This window comes from Rattus norvegicus, chromosome X (assembly GCF_036323735.1).
Source record: "Rattus norvegicus strain BN/NHsdMcwi chromosome X, GRCr8, whole genome shotgun sequence".
Taxonomy (NCBI): Eukaryota; Metazoa; Chordata; class Mammalia; order Rodentia; family Muridae; genus Rattus; species Rattus norvegicus.
Genome location: NC_086039.1, coordinates 147,472,537 through 147,482,777, shown reverse-complemented (window position 1 = coordinate 147,482,777; position 10,241 = coordinate 147,472,537). Strand labels below are relative to the sequence as shown.

Sequence of the window (10,241 nt, the reverse complement as noted above, 5' to 3'; positions counted from 1 at the left end):
ATATAAATAATATATATTTCCTATTGGTGCCCAACAAGACCATCCTCATACATATATATATTGAAAGTCATATTAACTCAAATGAAATATTTTTTTAAGTGAATCATAGCCAATTTTAATCAAATTCTCCAAAATTTTTAGAAAACATGTTAATTGCTTCTAAAACTGTATGTCATCCTTTATAGACAATGGTTATTGTGTCTTTCACTGATTCCTTTTTCTTCTTTATAATCCTTTAATTGAAGCCGGAATCTTGGGTTGCCCAGTTGGGAGCCTCTGGTCTACTGTTCTGTTAAGTTTCTTTTCTATATTCATGGCCAATATTTGGCTTCTACAACAAAGACTTTTAGTCTTTTCAATCCCTTGCTGGTAGGGTGAGACTGCATTGTTGCCCATTACCACATAACCTAGTTTAGAATCAGTCCTGGCATCCAGCCTCACATTTCTAATCAAATTCACAATCCATCTTTCAGCTTCTCTTGGAGTCATATTAAGTTTCTCTGCTAACATATTAATGCTGATACACTGGTGGATACGATAGAAACTCTCAAATATGAAGAGACGGACATTCTCAATGAAGTCCTCAAGACATGCTACCAGGAAGAAGTCATTCACAGGCACTAATTCACATTCTCTTACCTTTTTCTGAGCTCCATCAAAATCAAAGTTAACATATAGGCATTCAACAAATTCTGTAATTGGTTCTTTATATGTGTAAGACTCCTGTTGAATAACTTTCACTAGATCTTTCAGCACCTGCCAGCGTTTCTGCATATCTTTGTTGGTTATTATGGCAGTGGTCAAATAGCGGAGACTATGTGGACACATTTTCTGAATTGCATTAAGGTACTGTAGTTGGTAAAGGAAGAGATCAATAATATTATCATGTCCTTTTGGATGGCTGAAAAAAAAAAACAAACAAACAGAGACCAGTGAATGAGCCATGTTTGCTGCTAAAGAGACTGGAGTGGAGAACTCACAGAATTATTGTCTATGGTCTCTTTTAATTGAGTAAGGTTTTCCATGGCTGCATTCCAATTCTGCATTAATATTTCAGAGGCCAGTTTTCCCCAGAGTGAACTTAAAGCATTTCTCTCTGTTGCTGGAACCAAAACTAAAAAAAAGTAAAGATACTCTGCTGCTCCAGAGTAAGTTCCACACTCATATTTGAATTTTACATATCTGTATAGTGTATCTAAGCACTCTCGCCTAAACCCATCCTTGTCTGCCAGGTAGTCAAATATCATCCAGCCATCCCTGTTGACTGATCTGCTTTGTAGTTTCTTTATCTTCATACATCATCACAATTGGTTCTGTTTCTGCCTGGAGCTGTTTCTGCTGCACAACTGTTCTTTTTTCTCTCTAAAGGTTTTTGTAAACAACCATAGAAAAGTCCACCATATTGGTATTGCTAAGAAGCTCCAATTTTCCTGTAATAATTCTTTCTCATTATAAATCTCTTTCACAGAGAGGAACTCAGGAAGTGGAAAGATCAGGTGCTGATCCAGAAAGTGCATGATTCAAGTAGTCAAATCATACTCCACCATCTTGCCGGGGGAAAGGAGAGCTTGTTCCCAAGTGAAATATTTTTAATTAAAAATTGCAGCTTGAGTCCCAGACCCGGTGAGAGAGAGACCCAACCGCCTGGTCAGGTGGGCACTCCTGAGGCTGCAGAGCGGAAGAGACCACCAACACTGCTCACCCCTGCCCACATCCCTGGCCCAAGAGGAAACTGTATAAGGCCTCTGGGCTCCCGTGGGGGAGGGCCCAGGAGCGGCAGGACACCTGCCTGAGACACCGCTGGAACCTGAAAGAAACAGACCGGATAAACAGTTCTCTGCACCCAAATCCCATGGAAGGGAGAGCTAAACCTTCAGAGAGGCAGACAAGCCTGGGAAACCAGAAGAGACTGCTCCCTGCAAACACATCTCGGACGCCAGAGGAAAAAGCCAAAGACCATCTGGAACCCTGGTGCACTGAAGCTCCCGGAAGGGGCGGCACAGGTCTTCCTGGTTGCTGCCGCTGCAGAGAGCCCCTGGGCAGCACCCCACGAGCGAACTTGAGCCTCGGGACCACAGATAAGACCAAATTTTCTGCTGCAAGAAAGCTGCCTGGTGAACTCAAGACACAGGCCCACAGGAACAGCTGAAGACCTGTAGAGAGGAAAAACTACACGCCCGAAAGCAGAACACTCTGTCCCCATAACTGACTGAAAGAGACGAAAACAGGTCTACAGCACTCCTGACACACAGGCTTATAGGACAGTCTAGCCACTGTCAGAAATAGCAGAACAAAGTAACACTAGAGATAATCTGATGGCGAGAGGCAAGCGCAGGAACCCAAGCAACAGAAACCAAGACTACATGCCATCATCGGAGCCCAATTCTCCCACCAAAACAAACATGGAATATCCAAACACACCAGAAAAGCAAGATCTAGTTTCAAAATCATATTTGATCATGATGCTGGAGGACTTCAAGAAAGACATGAACACACTTAGGGAAACACAGGAAAACATTAATAAACAAGTAGAAGCCTACAGAGAGGAATCGCAAAAATCCCTGAAAGAATTCCAGGAAAACACAATCAAACAGTTGAAGGAATTAAAAATGGAAATAGAAGCAATCAAGAAAGAACACATGGAAACAACCCTGGATATAGAAAAACCAAAAGAAGAGACAAGGAGCTGTAGATACAAGCTTCACCAACAGAATACAAGAGATGGAAGAGAGAATCTCAGGAGCAGAAGATTCCATAGAAATCATTGACTCAACTGTCAAAGATAATGTAAAGCGGAAAAAGCTACTGGTCCAAAACATACAGGAAATCCAGGACTCAATGAGAAGATCAAACCTAAGGATAATAGGTATAGAAGAGATTGAAGACTCCCAGCTCAAAGGACCAGTAAATATCTTCAACAAAATCATAGAAGAAAACTTCCCTAACCTAAAAAAAGAGATACCCATAGACATACAAGAAGCCTACAGAACTCCAAATAGATTGGACCAGAAAAGAAACACCTCCCGTCACATAATTGTCAAAACACCAAACGCACAAAATAAAGAAAGAATATTAAAAGCAGTAAGGGAAAAAGGTCAAGTAATATATAAAGGGAGACCTATCAGAATCACACCAGACTTCTCGCCAGAAACTATGAAGGCCAGAAGATCCTGGACTGATGTCATACAGACCATAAGAGAACACAAATGCCAGCCCAGGTTACTGTATCTAGCAAAACTCTCAATTAACATTGATGGAGAAACCAAGATATTCCATGACAAAAACAAATTTACACAATATATTTCTACAAATCCAGCACTACAAAGGATAATAAATGGTAAAGCCCAACATAAGGAGGCAAGCTATACCCTAGAAGAAGCAAGAAACTAATCGTCTTGGCAACAAAACAAAGAGAATGAAAGCACACAAACCTAACCTCACATCCAAATATGAATATAAAGGGAAACAATAATCACTATTCCTTAATATCTCTCAATATCAATGGCCTCAACTCCCCAATAAAAAGACACAGATTAACAAACTGGATATGCAACGAGGACCCTGCATTCTGCTGCCTGCAGGAAACACACCTCAGAGACAAAGACAGACACTACCTCAGAGTGAAAGGCTGGAAAACAACTTTCCAAGCAAATGGTCAGAAGAAGCAAGCTGGAGTAGCCATTCTAATATCAAATAAAATCAATTTTCAACTAAAAGTCATCAAAAAAGATAAGGAAGGACACTTCATATTCATCAAAGGAAAAATCCACCAAGATGAACTCTCAATCCTAAATATCTATGCCCCAAATACAAGGGCACCTACATACGTAAAAGAAACCTTACTAAAGCTCAAAACACACATTGCACCTCACACAATAATAGTGGGAGATTTCAACACCCCACTCTCATCAATGGACAGATCATGGAAACAGAAATTAAACAGTGATGTCGACAACTAAGAGAAGTCATGAGCCAAATGGACTTAACGGATATTTATAGAACATTCTATCCTAAAGCAAAAGGATATACCTTCTTCTCAGCTCCTCATGGTACTTTCTCCAAAATTGACCATATAATTGGTCAAAAAACGTGCCTCAACAGGTACAGAAAGATAGAAATAATCCCATGCGTGCTATCGGACCACCACGGCCTAAAACTGGTCTTCAATAACAATAAGGGAAGAATGCCCACATATACGTGGAAATTGAACAATGCTCTACTCAATGATAACCTGGTCAAGGAAGATATAAAGAAAGAAATTAAAAACTTTTTAGAATTTAATGAAAATGAAGATACAACATACTCAAACTTATGGGACACAATGAAAGCTGTGCTAAGAGGAAAACTCATAGCGCTGAGTGCCTGCAGAAAGAAACAGGAAAGAGCATATGTCAGCAGCTTGACAGCACACCTAAAAGCTCTAGAACAAAAAGAAGCAAATACACCCAGGAGGAGTAGAAGGCAGGAAATAATCAAACTCAGAGCTGAAATCAACCAAGTAGAAACAAAAAGGACCATAGAAAGAATCAACAGAACCAAAAGTTGGTTCTTTGAGAAAATCAACAAGATAGATAAACCCTTAGCCAGACTAATGAGAGGACACAGAGAGTGCGTCCAAATTAACAAAATCAGAAATGAAAAGGGAGACATAACTACAGATTCAGAGGAAATTCAAAAAATCATCAGATCTTACTATAAAAACCTATATTCAACAAAACTTGAAAATCTTCAGGAAATGGACAATTTCCTAGACAGATACCAGGTATCGAAGTTAAATCAGGAACAGATAAACCAGTTAAACAACCCCATAACTCCTAAGGAAATAGAAGCAGTCATTAAAGGTCTCCCAACCAAAAAGAGCCCAGGTCCAGACAGGTTTAGTGCAGAATTCTATCAAACCTTCATAGAAGACCTCATACCAATATTATCCAAACTATTCCACAAAATTGAAACAGATGGAGCCCTACTGAATTCCTTCTACGAAGCCACAATTACTCTTATACCTAAACCACACAAAGACACAACAAAGAAAGAGAACTTCAGACCAATTTCCCTTATCAATATCGACGCAAAAATACTCAATAAAATTCTGGCAAACCGAATTCAAGAGCACATCAAAACAATCATCCACCATGATCAAGTAGGCTTCATCCCAGGCATGCAGGGATGGTTTAATATACGGAAAACCATCAATGTGATCCATTATATAAACAAACTGAAAGAACAGAACCACATGATCATTTCATTAGATGCTGAGAAAGCATTTGACAAAATTCAACACCCCTTTATGATAAAAGTCCTGGAAAGAATAGGAATTCAAGGCCCATACCTAAACATAGTAAAAGCCATATACAGCAAACCAGTTGCTAACATTAAACTAAATGGAGAGAAACTTGAAGCAATCCCACTAAAATCAGGGACTAGACAAGGCTGCCCACTCTCTCCCTACTTATTCAATATAGTTCTTGAAGTTCTAGCCAGAGCAATCAGACAACAAAAGGAGATCAAAGGGATACAGATCGGAAAAGAAGAGGTCAAAATATCACTATTTGCAGATGACATGATAGTATATTTAAGTGATCCCAAAAGTTCCACCAGAGAACTACTAAAGCTGATAAACAACTTCAGCAAAGTGGCTGGGTATAAAATTAACTCAAATAAATCAGTTGCCTTCCTCTATACAAAAGAGAAACAAGCCGAGAAAGAAATTAGAGAAACGACACCCTTCATAGTAGACCCAAATAATATAAAGTACCTCGGTGTGACTTTAACCAAGCAAGTAAAAGATCTGTACAATAAGAACTTCAAGACACTGAGGAAAGAAATTTAAGAAGACCTCAGAAGATGGAAAGATCTCCCATGCTCATGGACTGGCAGGATTAATATAGTAAAAATGGCCATTTTACCAAAAGCAATCTACAGATTCAATGCAATCCCCATCAAAATACCAATCCAATTCTTCAAATAGTTAGACAGAACAATTTGCAAATTCATCTGGAATAACAAAAAACCCAGGATAGCTAAAGATATCCTCAACAATAAAAGGACTTCAGGGGGAATCACTATCCCTGAACTCAAGCAGTATTACAGAGCAATAGTGATAAAAACTGCATGGTATTGGTACAGAGACAGACAGATAGACCAATGGAATAGAATTGAAGACCCAGAAATGAACCCACACAACTATGGTCACTTGATTTTTGACAAAGGAGCCAAAACCATCCAATGGAAAATGATAGCATTTTCAGCAAATGGTGCTGGTTCAACTGGAGGGCAACATGTAGAAGAATGCAGATCGATCCATGCTTATCACCCTGTACAAAGCTTAAGTCCAAGTGGATCAAGGACCTCCACATCAAACCAGACACACTCAAACTAATAGAAGAAAAACTAGGGAAACATCTGGAACACATGGGCACTGGAAAAAATTTCCTGAACAAAACACCAATGGCTTATGCTCTAAGATCAAGAATCGACAAATGGGATCTCATAAAACTGCAAAGCTTCTGTAAGGCAAAGGACACTGTGGTTAGGACAAAACGGCAACCAACAGATTGGGAAAAGATCTTTACCAATCCTACAACAGATAGAGGCCTTATATCCAAAATATACAAAGAACTCAAGAAGTTAGACCGCAGGGAGTCAAATAACCCTATTAAAAAATGGGCTTCAGAGCTAAACAAAGAATTCACAGCTGAGGAATGCCGAATGGCTGAGAAACACCTAAAGAAATGTTCAACATCTTTAGTCATAAGGGAAATGCAAATCAAAACAACCCTGAGATTTCACCTCACACCAGTGCGATTTGCTAAGATCAAAAACTCAGGTGACAGCAGATGCTGGTGAGGATGTGGAGAAAGAGGAACACTCCTCCATTGTTGGTGGGATTGCAGACTGGTAAAACCATTCTGGAAATCAGTCTGGAGGTTCTTCAGAAAATTGGACATTGAACTGCCTGAGGATCCAGCTATACCTCTCTTGGGCATATACCCAAAAGATGCCTCAACATATAAAAGAGACACGTGCTCCACTATGTTCATCGCAGCCTTATTTATAATAGCCAGAAAATGGAAAGAACCCAGATGCCCTTCAACAGAGGAATGGATACAGAAAATGTGGTACATCTACACAATGGAATATTACTCAGCTATCAAAAACAACGAGTTTATGAAATTCGTAGGCAAATGGTTGGAACTGGAAAATATCATCCTGCGTGAGCTAACCCAATCACAGAAAGACATACATGGTATGCACTCATTGATAAGTGGCTATTAGCCCAAATGCTTGAATTACCCTAGATCCCTAGAACAAACGAAACTCAAGACGGATGATCAAAATGTGAATGCTTCACTCCTTCTTTAAATGAGGAAAAAGAATACCCTTGGCAGGGAAGGGAGAGGCAAAGATTAAAACAGAGACTGAAGGAACACCCATTCAGAGTCTGCCCCACATGTGGCCCATACATATACAGCCACCCAATTAGACAAATGGATGAAGCAAAGAAGTGCAGACCAACAGGAGCCGGATGTAGATCGCTCCTGAGAGACACAGCCAGAATACAGCAAATAGAGAGGCGAATGCCAGCAGCAAACCACTGAACTGAGAACAGGTCCCCTATTGAAGGAATCAGAGAAAGAACTGGAAGAGCTTGAAGGGGCTCGAGACCCCAAAAGTACAACAATGCCAACCAACCAGAGCTTCCAGGGACTAAGCCACTACCTAAAGACTATACATGGACTGACCCTGGACTCTGACCTCATAGGTAGCAATGAATATCCTAGTAAGAGCACCAGTGGAAGGGGAAGCCCTGGGTCCTGCTAAGACTGAACCCCCAGTGAACTAGTCTATGGGAGGAGGGCGGCAATGGGGGGAGGGTTGGGAGGGGAACACCCATAAGGAAGGTGAGGGGGGAGGGGGATGTTTGCCCGGAAACCGGGAAAGGGAATAACACTCGAAATGTATATAAGAAATACTCAAGTTAATAAAAAAAAAGAAGTACTTACAAAGAGATAGTAAGTATGAGAGTTTAATGCTTGTGATGTTTGTAGGCCGAAAAAAAAAAAAAAGAAAACATAAAATTCCTCATACAGTGCTCTGAACTAGAGACAACATATCAGTTGTTTCTGAGTGTTCAAATAAATAAACTATCTACCCTTGACATTTTTCCATTTGCATCTCATGCCCCAGTATATCTTTCTTTAACAAGTGAGATAACGAGACCCAAGAACTTGGACTTACATTCTTGCAGAGCATTCAATATTAAAGAAGCTTTATTCACAATCCTAACCTCTCTTTCATTTGCTCTTCACTGAATGAGTAAAACTAAATTAATTATTTTACAAAACCAACCTAGACTCAGGTACTATCATTGGAACTTTATAAACATGTTCTAAGTTTTAAAGTAGCAGGAAGAGGTAAAAATGACCTGCTTTTAATGGGTGATAAAATCATGTTTGGAAAAGTACAAGTGGAGAAGGCAAAACATAATGTGCAGTTTGGAGAACAAGAGTAACACTAGGAAGCTCATGATTATAGTGAAGGCATATGCTGAAATAGAGGCTGTAACTTTTAAGGAGATAGATATCAATGAGGAGATATCTCCTGCTCTGGATGTGAATAGAGCCCATGGGCAGACCCCTACCTAGCTATGTTTTCAACTTGTGAGAGCAGAAAGCCTAAGCCTTTGTTTGCTCCTAGAAATCATTTATTTCTACATATGGAAGTTGCTGATAATATGTCCAATGTGTCAAGTATTCATTCCAAGCTGGTTATCTGACTAGGCAGTGTTGTTCAAGTGATACAAGCTTTGGAGGCATGACAAATACAAGACTGGGAAGTTGTGAATTCTAGGTTACAGAGAAATACTGAAGACAGTCGAATTGTAGCAGTGCCAGAGTTGCTGCAAGAATAAGGTTCTGAGAGGACAGAGGCCCCAAGAAGCCATTGTACAAAAGTGTGAATATGAATCCTAGTTTATATGGAGCTGTCATGAAGTTGGTTATGCTGTAGCTATGAGACAACGTCCAAGGAGAGCTTCATTTACGAGTGGAACATAGAGCCAACTGAACCTTGCCAAACTGAAGTCCTGGACATCAGAAAAATTATTTGAGGTCTGTTTTAGTAGGTTTTGTTCTTGCTTAGCCTAGAATTACTACCCTTTGTTCCAATTCTTTTCCTTTTGAAAGAGAATATATATTCTGTATGTATGTTGTAGGTATAAAATTTACTTTTTTATTTTACATAGAGTCTCAGTTAACTTTAATTAACTTAAACCTCAGAAGAGGCATTGGACTTTTGAGCATGGTTAAGACTGTAAAAAACTATGGGAACCGGAACTAAAGGCACTTTGCATTACAGTGTGCCCATTAGCTTCTGGGAAATAGGAAGTGGAATGTGATGACTTGAATGAGAATTGACCTTTATGGATTATGAAATTTAAACATGTCATCTTTGTTTCAGGATGGTTTGAGGAAAGGAATAGAACTTGCAGGTTTGCTAGTGGAAATGTGTCACTAGGGTTGGGCTTTAAGAGTTTATAGCCTCACATAACTTCCAGTTTGCTTTATAATTTGCGTTTGAATATTTTTTTTTAATCTCAGCTTCCTGCTCTGGTTACATCCTATCATGATTATGCTATGATTGTGAACTCTGAATATTCTGTCTGGAACTCTAAGCCAAAGTAAACTTGTCTACCAAAAGTCACTTTCAGCCATGGTGTTTAATAATAGAAACTGATGAACAACTCTGCCTTTATCTTAGGCCTAAAAGCCATTTTATAGTAAAGAAAAACTAGGCTCATTTATGTTTTTTATTAAACCTGTTTCTCAAGGATTGGGCTATGCCCCACCTGTAACCTTATCTACAAATGTTTCTTCACTACCTTTTCTAAGAAATGGCAAGCATCTCTTTTTTTCAAACAGTTTTTATGATTACCTTCTTATACCCACCTTGCAATCATACATTTATTTCAGGAGGTTGTTCTCACTAGCTTTTCATGCTTATATTCTCATTTTATAACCCTGGCTATTTTGCCGACCAGATCCCACATTTGAAAATTGCCTAACCCAAGCTATAAAAAACTTGTCTATTTCACATCCGATGCGGATACATTGAACCCAGCTTTTAGAGAGTGACAACCGCTGTACACAAATAAAAAATAACCTGCTTTATTTAATTACTTGCTCTAATTAATTTGACCATAATGATATGGGTCTTTCTCCTCCCATCTTTGAGATTAAGAT

General features: G+C 39.3%; 1 pseudogene; it reads right to left on the bottom strand.

Annotated features, from left to right (window-relative positions):
• Positions 1-235: 235 nt before the first annotated feature.
• Positions 236-1,547, bottom strand: Eif3e-ps2 (eukaryotic translation initiation factor 3 subunit E, pseudogene 2; annotated as a pseudogene).
• Between the last annotated feature and the right edge of the window lie 8,694 nt (positions 1,548-10,241).